Below are 15,919 nucleotides of genomic sequence, written 5' to 3'. Positions count from 1 at the left end.
TTAAGGGTGGTTTAGGTTGTTAGAAGTTGGTTAGGAGAGGACTATTAGTAAACTTGGAAGCTAGTAGTTGTAGGACAATTAGAAGTCTGCTTTGAGGGAGAATATGTATTGACTGGTATTATGCGTAGGCTTGGAAAAAACTAAATACTTGCCCTGTTACTGATCTGCGAGCTGCAAGTTGATTATATACAATTTGTCTTGCTTTATTTCATTCGCGCCGCATCCGTCATGATAACTAGTGGTTGAGTCCTTGTATGTGCAGGTCTCGGTATTGTATTGAATGCTTCTGCGTGAGGGAACATTGAAGTGCATTGTCAGTAGATTATCTTTTCTTATTCTGAGATAACTTAGGTCAGGATTGGATGATGTATTGCAGGGCTGGTTCTATGGTAATGGAACTCTGTGCAAACTTTGGACTTCGAAATTGCGCCGTGTCTCGGATTGGACGGTGAGTTCAATTTGCAGTTTTGTTTCGGTTGAATATGTTACTAGCTGCTTGTGGTTGAACTGTGTGTGTTTATTTGGATGTTTGAAATTGTTGAATATGAATCATGTTTGGACTGTGTTATATGTACAGGTTTGATGAAACTATAACTGGTGTGGCAAAAGGAACATGGCATAATTTGGAGGTATCGTGGCTCATGAAGAAATAATGATGATGATGAATGGTGGAGTCTTAAAGAAACTTGGAGCAAATAGATCCAGGGTCCACATAAGAGTCAAAGTCAGATTTCGGTCAACCATGTAGTTTCTTAATGTATTTCAATGGTGTAATGTATCAAAGGATCAACTGTATTTTAATTGTTGTAATTTTCTGTTTGATTTTTGTTGTAAGGTTCCAAAAAACAGCAGGGTATAGGTATGATTTGTAAGGTAAATAAAGGATTTTTGTGAGATTGTTTATGTAGTTTGGTTTTTAGTAATGGACATGGCTTCAATGTAATTGGAATTTTGTGTGTGTGTGGATTTGTATTGGGCCAGTGTATTTGAATGGTTTTAAGAGCTAGAAATTGTATATGGTGCGGACCTTTGGATATGCATACGTATGTGTGTTGGATTTGGAACATCAATGAACAGTATTGTTTTTATTTCCAAATGAATCATGAAGATGTATTTTCCTTTTACATTTCCTATTTGATTTTCAAACCTTTTCCTCATCTTGCAATACTGACTCACATATTATCAATGAGGTGAAAGCTCAAGACCTCTCGGTATGGTCGTTGGCCAAAGAAGTCAACTTTCTATGGTTGACTTTGACCAAAAAGTCAAAGTTTTAGTCATTGGTTTTCAAATTTGAAAATAGCCCAACATAATCTCCATGTGAATGCATCCACACTTTTTATAATGAAGCTTTAAACAAATAGCTTGTACCCCAAGTAACCCGATGAACCGAACCTTGAATGGTGATGAGTGACAACTGAGACCTTGAAGTGATGAACCACAGTATAAACCCTAATCTCACTGATGTTCCTTGTGTATAAACCACATGATCAAGTACTTTTCAAAAGACTAAATTAATCTTCTGATCGAGTAACAAGCATCCTTTTGCAGAGATAACTAAGCCTGTGGCAACGATCCCTTGATCCCATATTTTAGGTGTTTATTCAATGAATGAATGCAAAGTTATGCAAATGACCTAATGGAAGTATGCAGATGAATGCAAAGTCTAAGCCAGTTAGAAATTAAAGGGGTAGGACAAATTTGGGGTATGACAGCTGCCCCTATTTAATCGTCTTAAACCTGAAGGTGAGATCGGCGCTAGCCTTTCGAACAATGAAGGTGGAAGAAGATTAAATATCAAAGTACCAGAAATTTGTCCTGAAGAGAAGATGGTATGATGTTATCTTTATTATTTTTTGATATCTGCTGGGGAAAGAGAACTTTTGTTTTTCTGATGGAAATATTTACAGCGAGTAATGGATTTGAATGGTGAGAGCTTGTAACGTAGCCCAAGGTGCCAATACAAGGTTCTCAAAGGAAATGTTTACTACATGGAAGTGGTCGGAGCGGAAGTATGTCTGGTGGGAAGGTAAGATAGACAAGTGTTTTAAAGGGGATACAGACGAGTATCGACAGAATGACACGTACGAGCATCAAAAGGGAGATACAGACGAGTATCGAAAGAATGACACATACGAGCATCAAAAGGAGATACAGACGAGTATCGAAAGAATGACACATACGAGCATCAAAAGGAGATACAGACGAGTATCGAAAGAATGACACATACGAGCATCAAAAGGAGATACAGACGAGTATCGAAAGAATGACACATACGAGCATCAAAAGGAGATACAGACGAGTATCGAAGAGGATGCTATTGAAGACGATGGAGTGTTCTTGAACCAAGGAGTGAATGCTATTGAAGACGATGGAGTGTTCTTGAACCATATCATTCAGCCATATCCAAATGAAGCTCCACCCATTTCCATGGAAGTTTGGGATGCTTTGGGAGAACCAAGCGGCGGGTATGATTTTCTAGTAAAATATACTGCACCTCAGAGTTCTTTTATTGCTACGGAAGACATTACCCCAAATGGATGGGGTGATCAATTTGAAGATAGCAAAAGTTTCACAAGTTCCATCGCTGAGCAATATCAAGGTCCACCTAGTCCAAAAGAAGTTTGGGATACACTAGGAGAACCAAGTGGCAAGTTATGGTGAAGTATTCTGCTCCCCTGAGCTTGCAGATTGCCATTGAAGACATCACCCCAACTGGATGGGACAACCATTTCGAAGAACATATGACATTCACAAACCCTGACGCTCTTGAAGAAGTTGGGGAGACACCAGATAATGAGAATGATTTCCTGACACAATACCCTTTTCCCCAGGATGCACAAGTCTCCCTTGAAGACATCATTCCAACTGGATGGGACAATCTTATTGGGTATCTCGCTCAGCCAACAGAGGTACCTCAACCTGGGCTCTCGTATCCAGCAGAGTATATTACTTATCCCGAAGGATCAACATCTCATTTCCCCACCAAAGAAATCAATGCTGTGGAAGATGAAAAAGACAACTGCAACTGGAGCAGCTGGATACTCCCTGCTCACAACAATGGATTGAACAACCGGGAAGCTGAGGATGTGATCTCCTTTGACCAGGAGTAAATGCAATTTCCTGTTTTCGTTGTTTATATTGTTCAAAGATAAAAATGGTTCCTGTACTATCGAACCATGAACTTGAAAGCCGTGTGCCTTGCCCGAAGCACACTGGTCCTTTTATAAGGTTTTGTCATATCATGATCATGTTCATTCAATAAAATCATGGGACGTTTGTATATTCAAATTTTGTGATCCTTTTTCTTTCTTTGCTTTATTCATTTTTCAAATAGCTATGTGTTCTCACACACACCCACATAAATAAATGCAGATTCACATTTACCTTGGATCCTGTTGATAACGATTCTGCTATTGCCAGTCATGACTTTGAAAATCCGATCTACCAAACTGAGGACGAAAGTGAGGAAGATTGTGAAGTACCAAGAGAACTTGCAAGGCTGCTAGAACAAGAAGAAAAGACTATACAGCCGCATGAAGAACCAATTGATGTTATCAACCTGGGCAGTGACGAAGAAAAGAAAGAAGTCAAGATAGGGGCTGATCTAGAAGACAGTGTCAAGCAAAGACTGATTCAAATGTTACAAGACTACGTTGAGATATTCGCCTGGTCCTATGAAGATATGCCTGGCCTTGACACGGACATTGTGGTTCATCGCCTGCCAATCAAAGAAGGTAGCACTCCAGTCAAGCAGAAATTGCGGAGGAGTAGGCCCGATATGTCAAAGAAGATCAAAGACGAAGTTGAGAAGCAATTCAATGTTGGCTTTCTGAAAGTTGTAAGTTATCCTCCTTGGATAGCTAACATCGTGCCTGTGCCTAAAAAAGACGGGAAAGTCAGAATGTGTGTAGACTACAGAGATCTTAATCGGGCAAGCCCCAAAGATGATTTCCCTTTACCTCACATCGATGTACTAGTTGACAATACTGCACAATGCAAGGTATTCTCCTTCATGGATGGATTCTCAGGGTACAATCAAATCAAGATGGCACCCGAAGACATGGAAAAAACAACCTTCACAACACCTTGGGGAACCTTTTGTTACAAAGTAATGCCCTTTGGTTTAAAGAATGCAGGAGCAACGTATCAATGTGCAATGGTAGCTCTGTTCCATGATATGATTCATCAGGAGATAGAGGTTTATGTCGATGATATGATTGCAAAGTCCAACACCGAAGAAGAACATCTGGGTCATCTACACAAGCTGTTTGACAGACTCAAGAAGTACAGGTTGCGACTAAATCCGAACAAGTGTACCTTTGGAGTAAGATCCGGTAAACTCTTAGGTTTCATCGCCAGCAGCAAAGGTATTGAGGTGGATCCTGCCAAGGTCAAAGCCATTCAAGTAATGCCTATACCCCGTACCGAGAAACAAGTCAGAGGATTCTTGGGACGTCTGAATTACATCGCCAGATTTATTGCCCATATGACTACTACTTGTGTGCCGATCTTCAAACTCTTGAAGAAAGATCAAGTAGAAAGATGGAATGACAAATGCCAGTTAGCCTTTGATAAAATCAAAGAGTATCTCCAAAAACCACCAATCTTGTTACCACCTGTGGAAGGAAGACCTCTGATAATGTACCTAACTGTGTTAGAAGATTCAATGGGGTGTGTACTGGGGCAACATGACGAGTCCGGCCGAAAGGAGCATGCAATCTACTATCTTAGCAAAAAGTTTACCGATTGTGAAACAAGATACTCACTGCTCGAGAAAACTTGCTGTGCCTTAGCATGGGCGGCTCGCCGACTAAGATAGTATATTCTAAATCACACCACTTTCCTAATCTCCAAAATGGATCCTATCAAGTATGTGTTCGAAAAACCTGCTCTCTCTAGAAGAATAGCAAGATGGCAAATGATCTTAACAGAGTATGACATCCAGTACACTTCACAAAAAGCGATCAAAGGAAGTGTGGTAGCTGATCATCTGGCTCACCAAGCAGTGGATGATTATCAAGCATTGAACTTTGACTTCCCAGATGAAGACATTATGCTAGTCACTGACTACGAGCAACCAGGACCGGAAGAAGGACCGGAGCCAGGATCCCGATGGACTATGGTTTTTGATGGAGCTTCTAATGCACTTGGCAATGGCATCGGAGCTGTGATCATTTCCCCTACAGGAGGTTATACACCATTCACTGCCAGATTATGCTTCAACTGCACTAACAATATAACCGAGTACGAAGCATGTATTCTAGGTCTCAAAGCTGCAATCGATCTAAGAATCAAGTTCCTGGAGGTCTACGGAGACTCAGCGCTTGTAATCTATCAAGTCAAAGAGGAATGGGACACGAAGCACCCGAATCTAATTCCATACAAAGAATATGTGCTGAGTTTGATTCCTTACTTTGAAAAGATCACTTTTGAACATATCCCGCGCAAAGAAAATCAACTAGCTGATGCCTTAGCTACCATGTCATCCATGTTCAAAGTCAGGTGGGGCAATGAGGCACCGATGATCACCATTTACAGACAGGATGAACCAGGCTATTGCAATGAGATCGATGCCGAAGGAACGAAAGAAAAACCATGGTTCCATGAAGTAAAAAGATATCTCGAAGCTCAGGAGTACCCTGAAGGGGCATCCATTAACGACAGAAAGTTTCTCAGAAGATTTGCTGCTAAATTCTTTCTAAGTAATGGAATCTTGTACAAATGCAACCATGATTCGACTTTGCTTCGTTGTGTAAACAAGAAGGAAGCGGAACAGATTATGGAAGACATACACGATGGTGCTTTTGGTACTCATTCAAGTGGACATACAATGGCTAAAAAGATCTTAAGAGCAGGTTATTATTGGTCTACCATGGAGACAGACTGCCATCATCACTCCAGAACCTGTCACAAATGCCAGATATATGCCGACAAAGTACATGTACCTCCAGTCCCATTAAACGTCCTGACGGCTCCTTGGCCTTTTGCAATGTGGGGTATTGATATGATTGAGGAAATCAAGCCTACTGCCTCTAACGGACATCGTTTTATCCTGGTCGCTATTGACTACTTCACAAAATAGGTAGAAGCAGCTTCATTTGCTTCAGTCACCAAGAATGTTGTGGCCCGATTTATCAAGCACAATCTCATTTGTCGGTACGGCATCCCTGAAAGGATCATCACAGACAATGGCACAAATCTAAACAACAGAATGATTACTGAACTCTGCACACAATTCAAGATCAAACATCATAATTCCTCTCCATATCGACCAAAGATGAATGGCGCGGTGGAAGCTGCCAACAAGAACATCAAGAAGATCATACAAAAGATGACAGTAACCTACAAAGACTGGCATGAGATGTTACCTTTTGCTCTTCATGGTTATCGCACATCTGCGCGTACTTCAACAGGGGCAACTCCATTTTCCTTAGTCTATGGTATGAAGGCAGTTCTTCCAATTGAAATTCAGATCCCTTCCCTAAGGATTATGAAAGAAGCCGATCTAGATGAAGACGATTGGATTCATACTCGGTTGGACCAGATAAACTTGATTGATGAGAAGAGACTCGCAACTATTTGTCATGGTCAGTTGTACCAAAAGCGTATGATCAAAGCCTTCAACAAGAAAGTCAAAAGTCAGGCATACCAAACCGGTGGCTTGGTTGTCAAACGCATCATTTTACCACAAGGTGACCCCAGGGGCAAGTGGACTCCCACTTATGAGGGACCGTTTGTAATCAAGAAAATATTCTCCGGCGGAGCCATGTTGCTTACCACTATGGATGGCGAGGATTTCCCCACACCATGTGAATGCGGACATAGTCAAAAAGTACTTCGCTTAAAGAAAAGCTCGCTAAGTTGAAAACCTGAAAGGGTAACTTAGGCAAAAAATGAGCGTCTCGGTGGATTGAAAACCTGAAAAGGCGATCCAGGCAAAAATTAGAGACTAAATAAAGATTATCCCGGTAGGCTGAAAACCTGAAAAGGCAGCCTAGGCAAAAGTTAGGGAATAAAGTGTACAACTATGTTCCGTTCGGCTACCTACTCACCTTCAAGGTTCAACACATCAAAGACACCGATCAGTCCAATTACTTTCTTCCAACAAGTGAGGGATGAGATGCTCGAAGACAGATTGGCAATAGCAGAGTTGAAACTTGACTGGATTGTTTTCACATAGTTATTTCTCTTTATAAATACTTTTCAAAGCTTTATGACAATTTCCTACTACTAGGATTTTTGTCTCCTTGTACTAATCAGCCTATCATGGCTCTTTTTCAAAAAATCAATGCAGCTCATGCTTAAAATCAACATTTTCACTTTTTCTGTTTTGAATACGTAAATGTCCCAATGATAATTTTGAATGAACATGTGCATTTGAATATGATTGATGTTTACCAGAAAAACAGGAATATCATTCAGGTAATGTCCCAATCATTTGGACATCATCCCGAAACCAGCATCAGAAGAAAAATCCCCAACAGAAATGCATTTCTCAGTAAATTCCTCAATGAGATTTTTCTCTCCGATAAAGTGATTCGAGAAATCTTATTCCCCAGCAGGGCTGTTCCAAATTGCTATCCCCAAAAGGTGTGATCTCCACACCAGGACTTGGTCAAATAGTGCATCGGAGGATTATGCATCCTCTTCATTCCCATTTTAAAGGGCATCAAAGTCAGAATTTTCAAATTACCTTTCATCCCCGAGCGGTAGTCAAAAATCCTTCAACAGAGCACCCTGGTTCTCAAAGAAGGTCCCCAGCCGAGGGTACTCGAACAAGACAGCAAAGATCTTCAACGATCACAATGCCTTCATTTATTTTCCCAACCAGAAGCTTGATACGCTCAAGACTGCATAAGTCATACATCATCATACATCATACATCATACATCATACATCATACGCATATTCATACACATCATATAATGTTTCATGACAAACGCATGCATAACATGCATATTTCTCTTTTAGTTCAAAAATCTCATACATTACATGCATCATGACATTGCATGTCACTAACTTGATTTTTTTTCCAGGTGAATGAATATCCTCAGCAAAGTTGTTCTCGATCACATACAGTGTTCCCCTGGATTCTATTCAGACGGACATTTCTCTTAGATATAATCAAGCCGAAGATTCATTCTGAAGAGATCTCTCTTTCCAAATCACCTATCAACTCAAGAACATAGCAACGCAGATCTAAGTCGATACCTTGGACGGTTCCTTAATGATCTACCATCAAAGATCTAAAGTCGATACCTTGGACGGTTCCTTAATGATCTACCATCAAAGATCTAAAGCTGATGCCTCAGACGGTTCCTCATAGATCAACTTTCAAAATCTAAAGCGGAAAAACTTTGGACAGTTCCGTAACGATCAGCCTCCAAGACTTAAAGCGGTAACCTCAGACGGTTCCGAAACGGTCAACGCAGAGGTTTTCAAATCCTTCATCAAGATATAATCAATGGATTCATTCTGATGAACAAACCATCAACACATTTGCCAGATGGCATCTGAAAGCCCATCTCAGGTAATGTTTCAATCTTCCAACAACATGTCTCAGACCACATTCAAATGCAATTTCCAACATCACGCCCGGTGGAGGTAAGTTCAAATTTTCAGGGCATCTAAATATTCAATCATCTTCTACCTTCAGATTTCAAACAATCTCTTCAGGTTTAAGAAGATTGAATAGGGGCAACTGTTATACCCCAAAATTTGCCCGCATCTTTTTTCAAGAAAACTTCAATCTAAAAAATTAAGAGCTTCATATAATCTTGGATTTTTATTCCATAAATATTCTGATTTATGAATACTTGGTTTTTAGAGTTTTTCTTATACGGTATTTTGACTCGCTGTTGAATTTATTCTTACACAAACGCCAAGTACTGTTTATTACTTCACACACGCTATTTATTTGAGATTTATTTACAGATAAATAGTACTGACGCAATTGGTACAGAACTAAATCTTTTTGCAGGCGCAAAGTCCGGGGATTCAGACTGTACTGGTAACAAGTAAATTATTGTTAACTTTTGTTTCCCACTAATTTTTGTACTATATTCTATTATTTTCAAAATCTTTTTCTTTCTCTTTCTTTCAAAATCAAATCCTAACTTTACTCTATACATCTCTTTTTTCAAAACCCTACCATACACTTTCTTTCAAATCCTATTTCCACTTAAATTCTCCTTTTTTGTACGGAATCACTTCATTCCCCAACGTCTCTATCCTTCTTTTCATTCTATAAATACCTCTCATTTTTTTCATAAAATCTCACATCAAATTCTAACTCATCTCTCAAATTTCTACTTCATATTCATTCTCTCTTCTTCCCCGGCAAAATGGCGAAGCGGATGGAAACATGTTTTCTTATGGTCATCACCGTCGTGGTGGTAATCATGTCCTTCTTCTGTCTGCATAGTCCTGAAAAATGCGGACCTGGGATATTTACACTCCCAATCATCTATATGTTATTATTTGTAGCATGGGTTATTAATCGTCATTCTTAAAGTTTGTCGTATCTTTTAATAACGTACCGTTTACTCGTCGTACTGTTCATTATAGTATGTAATATTTGTACTGTCAGTATTAAATGTCGTACTATCTGTTGTACTGTAGTTTAATTATCCAGATAATATTTTGTGTGTTTTCTGCCCGTTAAATATTTATTTTTCTGTGCATTAAATGTTTTTCAGGGTTATCATCGGTAATTTTGCTCGCATACAGTGTATATTATTTATTTATTATGTCTGTGTTTTTCTAACAACTCATGTAAATAAATTTTCACCATTAACACAACAAAAAAAATAGAAAATTAATTAACTTTAACTGTTGAATTTTCACCTTAACTACTTCATTAATACTCGGACAGCCAGTTGACAGTCAAAACCGCTGACAGTGCAATTCTCCGTGTTTTGTACCATCAATCAAATCAATCTTTTGCATTTCAAAATTCCAAGATTTTTGTTCTAGAAGTCTTCTGAATATCACATGATTAGCAGAGACTCAACACTGCACAAAAATCAGGTACGCTTAACTGTCTCCTACACAAACAGTCCCTAACTAGGGTTTCTTGTTTTTTTCAGGAGAACAAGTTTTTGAGACCTCAAATGGATTTCATGGACCTCCATATATCTCAAAGTACCACCATACAAATTTTCAAACTTCAATTCACTCAGACGCGCAGTCAACAGCTCAAACAGTCAACAGACGACCCGGTTGACCAAAAAGTCAACAAACAGTCAAAAATGAAATTTTTTGTCAACATCCATATTTTGTCAAAAGATTCATCATTTGACTAGTGGTTGATCAAAATTCATCAAGGAAAGATCAAAAATCAACAAAACCCTAAGTTTCAAAATTAGGGTTTTCTCCTAAAAAGTCAACTGAACTTTGACTGGTCATAACTCTCTCATCCTTCATCCAAAAAATTCAAACCAAAGCTCATTTTGAAGGAAATTCAATTATATTTCAAATGCAATTGGTCCCATGATCATTAGATTCACCATTTGAAAAATATGAATCAAGACATTACAGGTCATTTTCAAAGTCAACAAAAAGTCACTTTTTTCAAAAGGACACACAAGGAGCATGGAAAATCATTTTGATATGAAACCAAAGACATTGGTTAGAGGACTCTTTGAGGTTTCCAAAAAGTACAAGAACTCCTTCATATGATAAAAATTGAGGGATTTATGCCTTGTTGAAGTTGGCTAAATTTTGGGAAAATGCATGAAATCAACATTGATCAAAAATGTTTTTCTTCCAAATGAGACCCAATTTCCATGATCCAAACATGTTTCCCATAATGTGAAGGGCCTCCCACGACCAAGCCAAGGCCCATAGCATTTTTTGTTTCTTTTTTTGATTTAATTTTATCCCATTTAAGATTAAATTAAAAAAAGGAAAATGGAGGGATAATATGTAGCTTAGTTTCTAAGCATGAGTCATCAAAGAACATTCAAAGCTCTGCAGCAAGAGAAGTACAGCAGGCCTAAGAGCAAGAGGTGTGGAAAAATCAAGCCATGGTTGCTTGAATTCAAAGCTACATATATTAAAAAATTTCCAAAATCCAACAAAAGCACTTAATGCTTTTAGCTTAGTTTTGAAGCACTTCATTGCTTATATAATGGCTAGAACACTTCAGTAAAAAAGGACACACGAATTCAGAACCCAAGTCTTGCTTGTATCACTCTTAAATTCAATTGAAATTTTCCAAGAAATTTGAAATTCGAATTTTCAGTTTAAGCCATTTGTAATTCAAACTAAACACTCAAATACAATCCTCAAGCATCATTGAATATATTCCAATCAGTTTCAAGCTTTGAAATTCAAAGAATCAAGCACTACACCTCACGGTTTGCTCGAACTAAAACTTACAAAAATCTCATTATACTTGCATGTTTAACAAGATGTAGACTCATATTTAAGTTTAGCTTGGTGTTCTGATCATTTCTGGAAGTTTAATTGAAGTTTGAACACGTATCCACGAAAATACCATTTTAGGGTTCTTGAACTCTATTTTAGGGTTTTTCGTTAGAGGCAAAATTAGACAAAATTAAGGGCATGGTTGAATTCAGTGAATCAGTACGAATCAAATGAACAGGTCGCGAAAAATTTCTGTACACGTTTACCCCTATTCGTTATTTTGCAGGATTGATGCTCACATATTACAGCGCTTTTGAAAACAAACGCTGTTAAAAGAGGAGTCTGGAGGTTGAAGATGAAGACGTGGCTTGCCCTGGTTGGTTGGTTTGCGCGCGCGTGTGTTTTAAAACTCAGACCAATCACATGCGTTGCTTTCCACTATCATATCATGAGCTCTATGATCTCAGCCATTAGATTTCATTAACTCAAGATCCAACGCTCTAGCCTTGCCAGTCCATGCTATAGACTCTATTATCCACCACACCTGATCATTGTTTATATATTTTCTATTTTATTTTATTTTCTTTACAAAATTAATTTAAAATAGTTTCAAAAATCAAAAAAATATAATAAAAATATTTTTAGGCTTCTAAAATAATCTATTATTTTTTGACATAAAATATTTCATTTTTTCTTAAATATTAAAATATTTTGTATAATTAATTAGTATATATTTATATATTTACTTTTTAATTATTTTAACTAATCAAAAAATCATAAAAAAAATTGTTCTTTATATTAAATATAGTATATATATTATAATCTAATTTTATACATATTTAGGATAATTTTCTCTTTAAGTTTTAATTATTTGTGTAATTATTTGTATAATTATATGATTATTTAACTTAATAATTTCAAAATCCATTTCAAAAAATCCAAAAAAAATTAGTTTTATTTTAAAATTAATTGACAATCAATATGGTATATTTCAAATATAATTTTTAGGTTTAAATTTTATTTCTACTTTTTTCCTCATTTTACTTAAATTAATCATGCATTAATTCTAATTAAAATCAATCATCAAAAATCCAAAAATATTTCTTTTATTTTTCTTGCAATTTAAATTCTTAGATCAAGTGTATAGGTTGTCAAATTCATGTAAATAGCGTAGTTTACATTTCCCGCACAATCGATGTAATAGCGTAGATTTACTTTCCGCATTTTACATTTCCGCATTTTAATTTCCAGCACATATAAAATTGCGTGTATGTCAAAGATAAAAATTGAAGCGTTAGGTCACTAACTTCAAAGATAAATTATCTGAATCAAAACACAATCACACTTGCACCTCTTAGGGTAATCCCTCTTTTACTCTTTTCAAAATCAAAATCAAATTCTACTGTTTCAAATGCAAAATCGAACTTTCGTTTACATCCGGTGAAAGGAGAATTTTCTAAAGGAAATAGGAAAAGACCTTATAACTTAGGGTAGACCTCCTAATTTGCTTGCTCAAATCAAAACAAACAAATGTCTCATATATCGTTGTTTTTCAAAATAAAACTTTTAAAAAAAAGACAATACTTGGTATATATCCAAACAAGGATCATTACGAAGTTAACGTTCTTTTTTTCAAAACATCTTTCGAAAGATAAAACACTTTGTATACATACGCACAAGGATCATTACAAAGTCAATTTGCAAAAGTATTTGAAACCACATACAAGCATGTCAAGGCAAGAGAAAAGTGATTCAAAACAAGTGAGCTAAGCAAATTAAAGAGCCCATGGATAACCATGGATACAAAGGGTGCTAATACCTTCCCTTTGTATAACCTACCCCCTTACCCAGAATTTCTTAAAGGTCTTTTTCTGTTTCTTTTATAAACCTTTCCTTAGTTGGATAAAATAAAAGTCGGTGGCGACTCTCTGATTTTCAAAAACACAAAAGCAAAAAGAGAAGAGTGTCAGTTCGTGTATCTCTCGCACGAGAGGTACGGTAAAAAACCGAGGGCATGACAGACTCCAACCCATTTAATTGATGTTAATCAACAGTGCACGTATCCCAATTCTTACTTTTCATAAGCATCGCAATTCGGGATGGGAACAACAATGAGATTGTTTTCAAATACATGACTAGTTCATCAAATGCAACGTGATCACATTCACCAATTTCATAACAATAAATCATGTTCCATACAACGCATATTAATTCACAGCTATTATTCGATTATAGCGATTATCCGTCCATTGTACACACCGAGGTACCTTAGTGTTCAAATATCGCCATCTAAGTCATTTATCACTACCTAATTTTTCTTTACTAATTCATTCACCTAGTTGTGCTCCAGGTTTTTCCTCACTCCTCATCATAAGATTTTAATTATATTATCATTCTTATTCAAGGAAAGTAATAACATAACTCACAAACATACATGCTCATTCATCATCATCCACCAAGCACCACTTGGTCTAAATCCATTGAGGTGAGGTAAGGACTTATTTGACAGTGGTAGGTTATGTGGTGGTTAAAAGCAAAATAGGAAATTGGCATGGTCTAGGATTTCCAATTTTGGAACATGTCATCATGGGATGGTGATTAATGGGAGCCGGTGGTGAGACTCGGGTAGGAGAATTGGGATCAATTGTGTTGGAGGTTGTAGATGGTAGATAGGTGGAGTTGTGACTACTAGTGAGGTGAATAGGATTCTAGTTAGATGGAACATGTGAGTATAGTTGAGGTGTGGTAACTGAGGTAGGGGAATTAGGAGCAGTTGTGATGGAGACTGTAGATAGAGCTGTCAAAATGGGCTTGGCCCATTGGGCCGGCCCATAAGCCCTACAATTTAGCGCGGGCCGGGCCGCAAAATACCTTAAAAAAACACGACCCTGTTTTTTTGGGCCAGCCCACCGGGCCTATGTTTTTTATGGGCTTGGCCCGGCCAAGCTAATCGGGCTTTGGGCTGGCCCATTAAAAAAAAGATTTCGGTAAATTTTGGAGAAAAAAGATTGAGATAAGATATGATTTTATAAATGTGTTTTCAAGTCATAAAAAAAAATTAAAGAGGATCAAGATATATTTTCAAAATGATGTGATCAAGGAAATGGTTGTGAGATGTAAAGAAAATTTAATAAGTATTGGTGATAATATTAAGTTACTTTATACTTTTACATGGATGATTTTGTGGTATTCATATTTATGGATAAATATTTTAAACATCACTTATATACGTTTATGATTACTTTCTACCTATGTTGTATTGCATTTATCCATTACATCCTTTTTATAAAATTAAAATTAAAATATTGAAATATGGGTCGGGCTGGCCCATTGGGCCGCACGGGCCTTTGAAAAATGGGTCGGGCTCATTTTATGTGGTCCATTTAGCCCAGCCCATTAAAACACGTTGGCCAACCGGGCCGAAGCGGACTGGGCCGGGCCGGCCCATTTGACAGCTGTAACTGTAGATGGTAGAGAGGTGGAGTTCTCTATTAGAAACATATACATTATTTTTTATTTGTGATTAATTTTATCATTGTTAAAAAGAAATTTGATTGTATTTAACAAAAGAAACTCATAATAAATTATTATAATCTAAAATGTATTGATTATAGTTGTTATAAAAACTTGAAATAATTAAAATTCAACATAATATAAATTAATATTAGTTTGTATCCGCGTATCGCGCGGATTACAATCTAGTTTGTGTTCCACATTAATTATAAGCAAACAAAATTAATAAAAATTAATATATTTAATTTAAATTTAGAGTTTTAGACCAAATACATAGACAACTTTTTAGTTTGTTTCTACTTAATTATAAAGAGAAAATAAAACATATAAAAAATGAATAGTATATAGAGTCTATTTGTTACAGATAAAAAAATCTCCATGTATATACATAATTCACTTAGATTAGATTTTTGGTGACTTTTGGGAATATAACGTGGCTTCATGTGTGCCTATGTGCATAATGAAATAAGTTTCACATCTCAATGGCTCCTAAAGCATACGTGTCGATCATTGATGTACATCAAAATGTGAGAGACAAATAAACTCTAAAAACGTCACAACAAAGTGACAAAAATATCACAAAAAGTGGAACCCATGTGATAAAAAAGCGAAGGGAAAAATATCTTTATCTCCCTGTGCTATAAAGTGAAGAGAAAAATATCTAGGTGCTACAGTACATATTGTGCAGATTATTATATTATTATAAGAGTAAAAAAGAAATGCAAGATATGTCACTACTCACTAGGCACTCGTTAATATACTAATAATATAAATTGTTTATTTTATTCTTCTAAATTTTAAATGACTATCTTTAAAATATAATTACTATTTATAGATTCTTTTTTAATTTGTACTCTAAAAGCAAAGTCAGTATGAATTTATAAGTATTTTTCAAAAAAAAATTAAAAATTAATTTATATAAACCGATAGTATAACTGTATAAGTTTACTTTAAATAATGTTTAATGTTTATTTTAACTTTAATTAAATAATACTATCTCCGATTTTATTTATAAAAAAAATTAAAATAAAAA

Source organism: Vicia villosa, unplaced genomic scaffold (genome assembly GCF_029867415.1).
Source record: "Vicia villosa cultivar HV-30 ecotype Madison, WI unplaced genomic scaffold, Vvil1.0 ctg.001463F_1_1, whole genome shotgun sequence".
Taxonomy (NCBI): domain Eukaryota; kingdom Viridiplantae; phylum Streptophyta; class Magnoliopsida; order Fabales; family Fabaceae; genus Vicia; species Vicia villosa.
The sequence above is the reverse complement of the archived record's forward strand: the minus strand, read 5'-3'. Positions refer to the sequence as shown.